Raw genomic sequence first — 13,253 nt, forward strand, 5'->3', positions numbered from 1 at the left:
TCACATTTGGTGGGCAATTCTTTTATAGTGCATTTCAAAATTCTTCAATTCCCCTTTATCCTAGAAGGCAAATATTGCAAGACACTTGATCCCACCAGGTATTCTAAAGGAAGAGAAACCGATTCATATTAGTCAACAGTTACCACCTTTAAAAATGTTTTATTTATTTATTCTTTTAAAATTTTTGGTGGAACTGGGGTTTAAACTCAGAGCTTCATACTTGCAAAGCAGGTGCTCTACTGCTTGAGCCACATCTCCAGTCCATTTTGCTCTGGTTATTTTGGAGATGGGGTCCCACAAACTATTTGCCTGGGATAGCCTCAAACTGAGATCTTCCCAATCTCAGTCTCCTAAATAGTTAGAAACACTGGTATGAGCCACCAGCACCCAGCTAAGAAGGTTTTATAAAGAATAATCAAACAGCCATTGAGACCACTCAGAGAAGTAAAACTAAATAAAGTCATTTCTCCCTTGACCTTCATTTCTTTTCCTTTTTGTTCTCCTCCCATCTGAGAGATTCAGCACAGCATGGACCCCATCCTACCAGAGTGCCTGTTGAGGAGAAAGAATGGCACCGATGGGTCAAATATTAGGAAATCTGCTTGCCATAGTTGATTCTAAGACATTCACCCATGCCCTTTGGAACTCAAGAAGCTCTACAGTAAGTTCCATTTAACTTCACTTCATTCTTTGTTCCCAAGTGTTTGGGCGGTGGAACTGCTTTCCCCATAAACTCTGATATGCTTTGGGAAGTGCTCTTGACACATTTAAAGATTTTACAGTAGGCACTGGAATTCTTTACCTTTTTGTATCGCCTCTTCAGTGTCACACTGTTAGTGAACCTGAACATTCAGGAGGACACATAATTCTGAAAAGGATTTATGGTGCCAGCAGGTGCCAAGAGCCTTGCCAGAGGGGAGCATTCAAAGACCAGGTGAGAGGGAGTGCCATTTACCTGCACCCAACAAACACCCACGAAAATGACAGGAAGAAACTCTTCTGGCCCTCTTTCCTTAGGGTAAGCATGAAAGCTTGCACCTTCTCTTCTCCCGACAAAGGCCTCTGTGCCTCATTTGAAATGGGGGCTGTTCAGATGTTTGTGGTCTGGTCATTCTGTCCCCACAGAGAACACTCAACCTATCCTCTTTGGGAATGTGGCCACTTGGCTGAGCCTCCCATGCATGGTCAGCTTGTTCCCAGGATGGGTTAATTAGATTCTCTCCATCTCACAGACTGTACACAAGTCCCTAATTGGTACAGGGCTTTTTTCTTCGCTCGATAGCTTGGCAAACCCTGAAGCTGTCCCACTCCACTTCGGCTCCCTCTGTCTCTAGCAATGGCTCTCATCTCCTGTGACCTCCATCACTGCCTCCCTTTCATGCACATTCCTGCGACAGAGATGTGGTAGGGTTAGCGTGCGGCTCTCCGTCAAAAGACCAGCAAGCAGACTTGGAAGTTCAGAAAAAGGCTTTCTGTGTCACCTATGCTCTCTCAGCTGGGTGCCAGATTAGCCCATGCCAAAAGTCCCTTGTCTACCTGTGGACATCTACTCCCATTTCAAGCCTCAATGTAAGAGTCAACTACTCCACAGAGCTCATTTTTGAACAATTCCTCTTCCTTCTCTTCTAATCCTTCCTTGCATATTTACTCATAATCTGATTCCCCACATAGAACTATTAAAGGCAGGGACCAGTTTTATTTATCTTTGTTATTAGCAATGTCTCAAAAGTGATTAATAAATAGTTGTCAAGTAAATGAATTAGAGTGAACATCTATCATAAAGGAGGCCTGTGAGATAAGAGGACATAAAACAATGTCCCCGTATTCTGTTTAGGTGGAAGGGTGCCACATAGTTACGTAGAGTGACAACTGAAAGTGCAAGCTGGACAAGCATGCCGCCAGCAATGAGCACAGGTTCTGGAATTCAGAGGAGCTCTAGATCACTGAGCTGCTGTGCTTGGGCATTCTTCTGGGTGGTCCTGGGTGTGTGGGTGCAACTTGGAGGTAGACAGGACTTGGACAGGCGGGGGAGGCAAAAGTGATTCAAATGGAAAATTCAGACAATGGTAAATGACAAATTTGACTGGAACAGTAAGGTTTAACACTGATGTAATACTTTTATTGAATTTATTTTTCTTCAAGTTTATCAATTGACCCAATAGTATTCTTTTTTATTTTTATTTATGTATGTATTTATTTATTTTGACAATATTGAGGGCAGGCATTCTACTGCTTGAGTCACGCCTCCATGCCATTTTTCTCTGGTTATTTTGGAGATAGGGTCTTGATTTTTGTCCAGGCTAGGCTGGACTGCAATCCTCTTAGTTGATACTTCCTACCATCGCTGGGATGACAGGTGTGTGCCACCACACTCAGATATAAGTTGAGATGGCGTCTTGCTGGCTGTTTGCCCAGGCTGGTCTCAAACCATAATCCTTTCTATTTCAGCCTCCTAATAATATTCTTTATAGTAGACTTTCCCCTCCAGTGCAGGTTCAAGCCCAGTGTAAAGTACTGCATTTAGCTGCACTGTCTCTTTTACCACCTTCAATCTGGACATTTCTATAACCTTTTGGTATTTATTTGAAATTTATGAAGAATTTAAAAAAGGGTAGACTTTTATCCCTTCTTTTAAAGTAGATTTTATTTTTTAGAGAAGTTTAGGCTCACAGCAAAACTCAGCAGAAAGGACAGACAGCTCTATGCACAGTCTTCCTGTCATCAACATCTCTCCCCAGAGCAGGTGTTTGCTGTGACTGTGGGTCAACACTAACACAGTATTATCACCAAAGCCACAGTTCATGGTTCACTCCTGATGGTGTACATGCTACAGGCATGGCCAAACAGAAAGGACAGACAGCTCTATGCACAGTCTTCCTGTCATCAACATCTCTCCCCAGAGCAGGTGTTTGCTGTGACTGTGGGTCAACACTAACACAGTATTATCACCAAAGCCACAGTTCATGGTTCACTCCTGATGGTGTACATGCTACAGGCATGGCCAAACATGTATCCACCATTACAGCTCCACTCAGTACAGCTTCACTGCCTCCTTTTCTCCTTCTCCCTCACTTCCCCACCCTCTGCCTTCTGCCATTTGCCCCTTCTTCCCCTCAAACCACTGATGTTAGTTTTGCTTTTCCCTGAAGGTCCTGCACTTGGGGTATGCAGCAGCTGGCTATGTAAGCCTTTCACACTGGCTTCTTCCACTTAGTAATGTGCATTTGAGGTTCTTCCATGTTTTTAATGGCTTGATAGCACATTTCTTTTTGTGCTAAATAATACTCTGCTGTGTGAATGAACCACAATTACTTCCTGAAGGCTATCCTGGTTGCTTCCATACTTTGGCAATTATAAAGAAAGCTCTTGTAAATATTCATGTATAAGTTTTTGTGTGAACATAAGTTTTCAGCTTATTTGAGGAAACACCAAGCAGTGTGATTTCTGAGTCTCAGAGCAAGAGTGTGTAGTTTTGTAGGACACCCTCCCTTTATTTTATTGTTTTTCTATCAACATGCATTTATTATACATATCAGTGGGTTTCAGTATGGTATTTCAGAACATGCATGGAGTATATCTATCAAGTCAGGGGAACAGTGTTTCCCTGTCCTGGTTATTTTTGTAATGTTTGTTGCCTTCAAGTTCCCCTCCCCCAATCTTCATAAAACTGATAGTTTACTGTGAACTTCAGGCATCCCCCTGTGCTGTGGAACACAGGAACTTACTTCTTCTGTCCAACTGTGTTCTGGTACCTGTTATCCAGCCTCCTTTTCTCCTCCTCCTCCACTTCCCAGCCTCTAGTAATCATTACTCAACACGGAGAAGACTTTCTTAGCCTCCATGTAGGAGAGAGGACATGTGGTACTGGTCTTTCCGAGACATCTTCCTTTTTGGTGGAACATTTTCACTGTGAGTTTATCTGATGTTTTCTCATAACTAGATTCAAGTCCTGCCTTCCATGTGGGACTCTGCAAGGTGATATTGTGCCTGTTGACACATGTCTGGAGACGGGCAGCTCTTTCTGTCTTGTGTGGGGGATGACTGTGACCACTGAGGCATCATTTGATTGCCATTTTCTCCATTTCGAGAAACAGACTGTTTGTGAAGAGATACATCTAAATCATGCAAATATCTCATTTCTTCCCAAAATTTCCCTCCAGATTTGGCATCCATTGGTACCTTTCATTCAGTCCTGTCTTTGTTATGATGATGCAAAATGATCATTTTCCACTTCCTGCACTCCACTTAGCAGTCAGCTCTCGACATTGTACTGCACGTGAAAGCCTTGTTAAAAAATTTCTTTATTTAGCTTATACTTATTACCAATGTGGACTCATGGATTCTTCTTTTTCCCAATGGCTTATAACTCTTAACTGTCCTTAACTATTTAGGTGCTCAAATTGTCCCCATACTGGGCACTGGTGTCTCCTTCAAGCTGGCTTCTATGTCTTTGAGACATGGTATCTTTTCTGCTTTCTCAGCACTTCATTGTTTTCTGGCACAGCAATTCGTGTCAGCCTCATCTTGCACTTGCTCTGCCTTAATCTGAGAATCATCTTTCTCCCTAAGGGTCCTCAATTCCTCTAGTGGGGGGCAGTGTTAGAAGCCAGGATCTGGGTACCAGCCGTGCCCATGGCTCTGCAGTGCACAGAGTGAAGAAATGTAAGCATGGATATGTGCATATACCAAATGTCTACGTATACGTAGACAGTTCTATGTATACACATATACTCGCATACACATGTGCACATTTAAATGAGTTCACACCAGTTCTTTGACTCAACCCATTCCTGCAAAGCTTTTCTTGCCTTCCCTGTTCCCTGGTGGCCCTTCCTCCATGTGTGAACTCTGGCTCTTAACATTAACCTTTGTCCTCATTTACTCACTCTTACAATAATTTGAAAATAGCTTGAGAATTGGTTTGCCTATTCTAGACAAGATTACTAAAAAAAAAAAAAGTTCAGGTTATGTTCGCAAATCCCCCCTCCCTATTCAAGATGGAGGATTTCTGCTTAAGTCATGAAATCAGGAGAGATAATAAAAGCTTGCCTGTTTAGTGTGTTATGTACCAGATAGCAGCACAGTGTTACTGGCTTTAGATTACAGTGTCCCAGTGGGGCTCAAATTGGTGTTTGTGTGGACGGAAGCCCTTGGTTTCCCCCCACTATATTATTTCCTACAAAATCAGAGATGAAAAGTTAAATGGATGTAGAATCAAGAGACAGAGGCGATAGCACAGATGAGTGGATAGATACCTTTGGCCATCACAAGAGAGTTCTATTTCCTTCCCTTAGCTGCACTGAGCATCCTGGACAGGGAACAAGGAGTGTGTTCCCAGGACCGGGGAAGGTCAACGATGGTTCAGTGCACAACCCAGACCCCAACAGCGATATTCCACTTCTCCACTCCCCATCCGATTTTAAATACTTTTCTCTGGAATTTGAGGGACCCACAGCAGCTCAGAAACAAATGTTTCTGTTTTGCTAAGAACCACTGTTTGCTAAGAACCTAAGTCAATAGTGGTTTTGTTATTCTGAAACTGCATCAGTAGCGCTGTCTAGCAGGGCCAGGGCACATGGTGGTGGTAGGGTACCAGGGAGGCTCCCCACAGTCTGACGGGGTGAAGATCTTGAGAGTGAGGATGAAGGCAGAACGGGGCCCAGTGGACAAGAGGGTTCTGTTCACTCCTGACTGACTCCTTCCTCCTCCTGGCCACTCTGTCTCCCACACAGGAGGTCCTATCAAAGACAGCAATTGCATTGCTTAGACACTTCTTCCTTCAACTCTCATCCACTCTCTCTGCTTTATTTCCAGAATCTTCTGTGCTCAGTTTTTCCTCTGTAGGACTCAGGCACTGGTATGCTCTCACAGTCACCCCCGTGCAGTGGTAATCAGCTGGGCACAGGATCTCTCTCAGAGGTGCCACTTTGAATGTCTCCCTGCCTGCTGTGTGTTCCATCAATGTGAGTCTTGGTGTATCTGCAACGACAGAACCTTGCCCAAAGCCTCAAGATGGGGTCTGTCCACCTGGGGTTCCTCAAACCCCCTCTGTCTGTGCTGTGCTACAGGTCTATATGAAGACAGAGTTAGACCCGCCAGTCTACCCTTCCTGCCCAGTCAAAGTTTCGTGGTTGCCTGTGCCAATTCAGAATTGAAACTTAGCTTTCAGTTATGACTCTTTAAGAAGTAGTATCGAGCTGGGCATGGTGGTGCGTGCCTGCAATCCCAGCACTCAGGAGGCTGAAACAGGAGGATTGTTAAGTTTGAGGACAGCCTGGGCTACACAGCAAGACCTTGACTCAAGAAAAAAAGAAAAGAAAAAGAATAAGAAAAGCATTTTCAACGCTGGTGACAATAATAATATAATGAGTCTATTGAGATCTTACCACGTGCTGTGAGTAGGGTGGCTGTCTATTCCAGCAGAACAGCATGAACAGGAATGGCCCTGGGGACATTTGCTTTCATGGCTATGGACCTTAATTCTAGAAGCTTTACTTGGATTTTTTTAATGTTCACGGTAGCCTTCTGGGTGAGGTACTTTTATCCTTAATTTACAGATAAGGAAACAAATTTCAGATGTTTAAAATTAGCTGATCTTTAAAACAGCAAATCAGAACTTTTGTGCATAGATCTGCCCTTGCCTGGAAAAAAATCCCAGTCAGTGTGGGAGGAATAATTTTAAAAATAAGCAGGCTCCACACATCTGTCTAAATCCACCTGGATCTGTCAAAGCCTAGCTATGTCTGTGGAAATTCCCTACAGTCCTGCATTTCTGCTGCTGTACTACAGGTATAGATAGATATGGGGTGGGGTGACATAAACAACCCTCCTCCTCCTGGTCCTCGTCCTCGTCCTCTTCCTTCTCCTCCTTGTCCTCTTCCTCCTCTTCCTTGTCTTCTTCCTCCTCCTCCTCTTTTAGTGGTAGTGGGGTTTGAACTCAGGACCTTGAGCTTGCTAGGAGCTGCACCCCCAGTGCAGCTTTAGTTAATCTTTTTAGTTTTTGCTTTAGTGCAGATAGGATATTGTACTTTTACTGTGCTTTTTGCCCAGGGGTGGCCTCAGACCACGATCCTCCTACATAAGCCTCCCACGGAGCTGGGATTGCAGATTTGTACCACCATACCCAATTTGTTTATTGGAATGGGGTCTCACTAACTTTTTGCCTGGGCTGGCTTTGAACTTCACTCCTCCTATTTCTGCCTCCCAATTAGCTTGGATCATAAACATAAGTCATTCTTCATTATTGCTTTGGCAGTCATCTAGCTCGTCTGTTTCACAGATAATGGAGCTGAGGCCCAGGGAGCTGAGAAATTTCCCCTGCATACAACTAACCTGTCATGAAGGTGCTGCTCGTACAATTGGTCATCTCTCTCTTCTGCCTCCACAAGTACTCAAGGGCAATTTATAGAGACAGGCATCACGTTTTACGGGTGTAGAAAGCTACAGTTGTAGCTGGATGCAGTGGTTCACACCTGTCATCCCAGCTACTTGGGAGGTGGAGATCATGTAGATCATGATTAGAGGCCAGTCCAGGCAAAAAGTTGGTGAGACCCACATCTCAACAAGTAAGTCAGGTGTGGATGCGCCTGTAATCCCAGCTGTGAGGAAGGACCTGGGTAGAAGGTTCACATTCTGAAGCTGGCCCTGGACAAAAACAATAGGCTTTACCTGAAAAATAACTGCAGCAAAAGAGGGCTGGAGGTGTGGCTCAAGTGGCAGAGTGCCTGCCTAGCAAGTACGAGGCCCTGAGTCAACCCCAGTCCCACCCCCCCACCACCAAAAAAACCACAGTTGTGCTGTATATGTTCACTTATTTAGAGAAAATTTCCTGGAGACGAATACCACATAAATACAGGAGCTATGGTTTTAACGTACAGGAAGGAACCCCGATAATGGGTCACAGGACATTCCACCCCAGACATCTTTCGCCAAGACCCAGACCACAGAATTCCCAGAGCCCCATTCCCAAACAGGCGAGAGGCAGAGAGGTGACTGAGACGGCTTGCGCAAGTGGGCTCCATTGCTGAAGGACAACTTCTTCCATCATGTTCTCAGCTTCCTTCCCCATGCTCGCAGGTGGGACAGTCGGCTTTTCCTTTCCTGTGAGCTGCTCCCATCTCTGTCCAATTCCTGTGACCACGCTCTGTGACCGCCCGTGTGTCCAGCATCGTCTCCTGGACTGACTTTCCTCAGGATGCACACAGCATCTGGACTCCCTTCCTAACCTCCACACCCAGCTACACGGCCAGTATGAACTCGAGCACTAATCTCTCTCTCCCTCTCTCTCTCTCTCTCTTCAACTCATTGCAATGGGGATGCTTTGAAACTATTTTAGAAAACAGTCTAGAGTGATCAATTTTCATATCTGATCATCTAAAAAGTATTTTAAAAAAATTTTTTGGCAGTACTAGGATTTGAACTCAGGGCCTCACACTTGCTAGGCAGGTACTGTACACCTTGAACCACTCCATAAGCCCTCTTTCATGACGGTTTTTTTGAGATAGGATTTCATGAACTATTTACCTGGACTGGCTTCAAACCGCGATCTTCCTGATATCTGTGCCTCCTGAGCAGCTAGGATTACAGGCGTGAGCCACCAGCACCGGCAAGTCTTTACTTCTTAAGCATTCTTAAGCATTTCAAGAATTTCAAGAAATGCTTCTTAAGCATTTCAAGAATTATATCTCTTGAGCTGGTGAAGTGGTAAGAGCGCCTACTTAGCAAGTGCATGGTCCTGAGTTCAAACCCCAGTACTGGAAAATAATAATAATATCTCTCTCATGCATACACATATACCAGAGTGCCAAAAACTTGCATGCACCTAAAGTTTAAAGAGTACTGGGAGGTGAACACCTCTGCTGAACAGAAATGGAAGAATGCCAGCATTTCCAAATCCCCAACCATGGGCTCTCCTCTGTCCATAGCCCCTTTATTTCCTTGAGGAAAAAAACCATTATATCTGGGATAATCTCCTTTTTTTCCATTGTGTGGTTGTATCACGTATATATGGATCTCTAAACAATAGTTTAATTTTGTCTGTTCTTGAATTTTATATAAACCGAATCACACTGTATGTGTTTTTGTGACTGAACTCTTACAGGAGTCTGAACACAGACATGCTGTGGTTTTTATGGTATGTGGTTACGTGCCTTTTCATTCTGAAGCTTTCTGGATTTTTATGTTTATGAAGTGCATAAACCATATAACTGCATAGTTATATGGTTTCTCCATCAATCTGGCTTTTTAACTGGACATTTAATTCACTGTAATTTCTCATCTTCCTTGGTGTACATCTACCATGTTAGCTCGTCTTTTCTGTTTTATTTACCTGGCATTTTCCCTCTTGTTTTCCTTGCTTCTGATCTCTGCCTCCCCAGTAGCTAGGATTACAGGTATGAGGCACTGATGACTGAATATTACCTATATTTTTAAGTGACATTTTTATTTTTATTTTTTTAATTTTATTTTTTATTTATTTCATTTTATTTTTCTTTTATTCATATGTGCATACAATGTTTGAGTCATTTCTCTCCCCCGCACCCTCCCTTACCACCCCAACCCCTCCCTTTCCCCCCCAACCTCTTGCTACCAGGCAGAAACTATTTTGCCCTTATCTCTAGCTTTGTTGAAGAGAGAGTATAAGCAATAATAAGAAGGAACAGGGGTGTTTGCTAATTGAGATAAGGATAGCTATACAGGGATTTGACTCACATTAATTTCCTGTGCATGTGTGTTACCTTCTAGGTTAATTCTTCTTGATCTAACCTTTTCTCTAGTTCCTGGTCCCCTTCTCTTAAGTGACATTTTTAGATAATTCTAAGTTGTTAGTGATTTTGTCTCCCTGGCTTACACTGTCTCTACTGAGAAGTCAGATATTAGACTGCTATTCATTTGACGTAATCATAAAACTTGTGCTCCACCTCTGCTATTGGACATCACATTAGTGATCAAGGACCCTTTCTTGAATCCGTGGCTCAACAGTCAACACTTTCAGACATCTGTGAATATCTATGTACAAAGTCTCCATGCTCAGAAAGTGAGACGTAGACATATACCTTTAAACAGGAGCTGATATCTTTAAAATTATTATTTTATTTATTTTTTGGCAGTACTGGGGTTTGAACTCAGGGCCTACACCTTGAGCCACTTCACCAGCTCTTTTTTGTGATGGTTTTTTTTTTTTTTTTGAGATAGGGTCTTGCGAACTGTTTGCCCGGGGGTGGCTTTGAACCGTGATCCTCCTGATCTGTGCCTCCTGAGTAGCTAAGCTTACAGGCATGAGCCACCGGAAAAATTATTATTTCTTATGATTGATGTACTTTATATACTTGTATGAAAATAGGACAATGAGGGATGGTAGAGTGGCTTAAGTGGTAGAGTGCCCGCCTAGCAAGTGGGAGGCCCTGAGTTCAAACCCCAGTACTGCAAATAAAAATAAATAAATAAATAAATAAAAATACTGAAGCCAGTTGAAATTGTTTTGAGTGGGGAAAAAGAAGGAGAATGATGCAGGGGTGAGTCTAACCAAGGTGTACCGTAAGCATAAGCATACATGGAAATGTCACAAGGAAACTCCCTGCACTGATACATGTGAATAAAATGGTTTTTAAGTTATTATTTCTTATGTCTTTGATTGGATACTTTATTATGCCTTATACTTGATCTATAAAAGCAATGGTCCAGGCTGTTGCATTTTAGTTTATCTGGGATGAACAAAAAGTATATTCCTTTCTAGACTGAAATCTGACTCATTATTTAACTTCTTTGAGTTTGCTCATCTGTGACGCAGACGGAACAACAGCTTCTATCTCTTAGTGTTATTAGGAGTGTTAAATGAAAAGTTAAATAGCTGCCCAGGGCAGGACCCCTGTTCTATTTGACTTCTCCCCTTATCCTCTTCTCTGTTAGCACCGAGTCCTGCAGTTCCTGCTGTCATGTCTTCAGCTGTGCTCTGCTTTTCATTCCCACTACTTCTTCCAGGCTGTCGTCATTTCTCCCAGATTATTTACTGTAATTGCCTCCTTGGGAATCTTTGGTGGCAGTTGGCCCCCACTTTAATTTGTTCCCTCATTATTGCCTGAATGATCTTTTTTAAAAAGATAAATGTGGTACTCTATTTAATTCTCAGGATTAACTCTCCTAGTTCTGGTCCTTCCTTGCTCCTTTCTCCAGCAATTCTAGCTGCTAACTCTGGTCACACAGTCCCCAGGGCCTTTACGACAGGAAAGCCACAACCTCACTGTCTACAGCTCACTGTGCTGTGACTGCATTTGTTTGGAAAGCCTTTCCCTCAATATTTCTTAATTCCTACTCATCTTTTGGGTCCCCACTTGAGTGTGACTTGTTCTAGGAAAAGTTTCCCAACCCCACCAGAGTTGAGGAAAGCTCTTTAGCACTAGTAGCCCTTGTCACGTCACATTCTAGTTTCCTGTTTGCTGGTTTATATTCCTTGTCAGACTGCAAAGTCACTGAAGAAAGGAAGTCTCACTCACCCTTTCTTTCCCTCTCCCTTTTTTATTAGCATGTGTTAATTTACAAGGGGATTTCACCCAGGGAGCTCCACTCATGTATATAATTCACTTTGGTCAATTCGTGCTGCCCTCTACTGCTCTCTCAGCCTCTCCCCTGTTAAAAATGGTTTTCATTATTCCATTTTCATGTATGGTATGAAGTGCTTCCATCACACTCACTCCCTCTGGGACTCCAGGGGCCTTGCGCAGCCCCACATGGGGAAATGCCCAGTGTCAGGGTCAGTGAGGACTGACCCAGTCAGGACTACCCTGACACCAGTCCTGACCTATGTAAGCAGTTTTCTGTTCCCCAGGGCAAAAAACATCCACTTGTGAAATTTTATCTTTTGTCTTATTGGAGGTAATGCCCTGATAAATAACTGTTGTCGTGCTATTTGCTTTGCTGTGTCATCTGTTGTTGGGCTGATATTTCACATCCCTGTCCATTTGTAAATATCTTGTACATGTCAGGCCTGTGGCAACAGCTCTGTGTCAACGTGTCACAAGATCCAGTTTAGCCAGTTAGGAAAGCAGCCATTGTAGTTAAAGACTTTATGAAATGCTTTGCTGAAGTACAGATGAAAACATTTCCTAATTGTCCCAGCATTTCCTAATTGTTCTGGACAAGGCAGGAGGCAGGATAGACCCAGCATGCTCCTTGTGAATCCGTGCTGACTGTGGTTTACCATCACGTTCATTCCAAGCCCAACTAGTAAATCATCACTCATACACTCACCTGGAGTGTTTTCTGGAATTTGTGTGTCATTTCTGTTTTCTTCAAACCCTCTTTTGTTTTTACTTCCCCTTGCCCTTCAGCAGGCGAGAGCAGCAGGGATGATGCCTGCCTGTCTTTATGAGTTCCTCAGGGTCCCTCAAGCTCATCCCACTGTGTCCTTTTGTCCTACACTTTCTTGGGCACGTTCTCACGTGCACAAGAATATTTTCTAACCCACTTTCATTTGAAAATTTGACACAGGTGTTCTTAGATTAGAAAGTCCTCCATCTGTACTTTCCCACTGAAATTGTTTTTTAATGATATATTTTTTTCCTTTTCTTTTTAAAGTCAAGTTTGGTGGCTGGCAGAGTGGCTCAAGTGGTGATAGTACCTGCCCAGCAAGCATGAGGCCCTGAGTTCAAAACCCCATTGCCACAAAAAAAAAGTCAAGTTTGCATAAAAGTTGTATAAAAGTTGTGAGTTTCAAGAGCTTTTTTTCATTGAACCAGTTGAGAAATAAACCAAATTGCAGGCATGATAATCCTCCCATATCACCTAACACACTAGTATGAACTTCATGCAAACAGGACACTGTTGTGCTTAGCCATGACCATGAAACAGCCATCACATCAGGCAGTGAGCACTGGTATATCACTTGCCTCAGAAGTCTCTGGCACAGCAAAAACTTCCAGTTCTTTTCTTTAGTCTGACCCCTACTCTTTTCTCTCTTTCTCTCTCTCCCACTTTTATTACTTTTATACTCTGGAGCATTACTGGTCAGTTATTTTGAAGATTGTCCTTCAATTTGGGGTTGTCTCATGCTTCCTCATGATTAAATTCAATTCTGCATCTTTGATAGGAATGATAGAAGTACACCACTGAAGGAGAAAAGAATGTGCCACCCCAAAATACACATCTTTGGCACCAGAACTGCTTTGGGCTGAAGCCAAACGCAGGTAATACAGGAAAGCGCTCTGGCCCTCCTATTCCCTTGAAAGTAGGATGCAAATTTACAAAGGTACAAGTAT

The 13,253-nt window shown here is 43.1% G+C and overlaps 1 long non-coding RNA gene across 1 annotated transcript in view; it reads left to right on the forward strand.

Moving 5' to 3' along the window:
- The first annotated feature begins 7,882 nt into the window (after positions 1-7,882).
- The window catches only part of LOC141421306 (uncharacterized), a 29,298-nt gene continuing 23,927 nt past the window's right edge, over positions 7,883-13,253 (forward strand). Inside the window, exon 1 of the long non-coding RNA XR_012445910.1 lies at positions 7,883-8,076. This is a non-coding gene — a long non-coding RNA (uncharacterized lncRNA). The remainder of the gene's footprint in view (positions 8,077-13,253) is intronic.

Source organism: Castor canadensis, chromosome 3 (genome assembly GCF_047511655.1).
Source record: "Castor canadensis chromosome 3, mCasCan1.hap1v2, whole genome shotgun sequence".
In the NCBI taxonomy this organism is placed as follows: domain Eukaryota; kingdom Metazoa; phylum Chordata; class Mammalia; order Rodentia; family Castoridae; genus Castor; species Castor canadensis.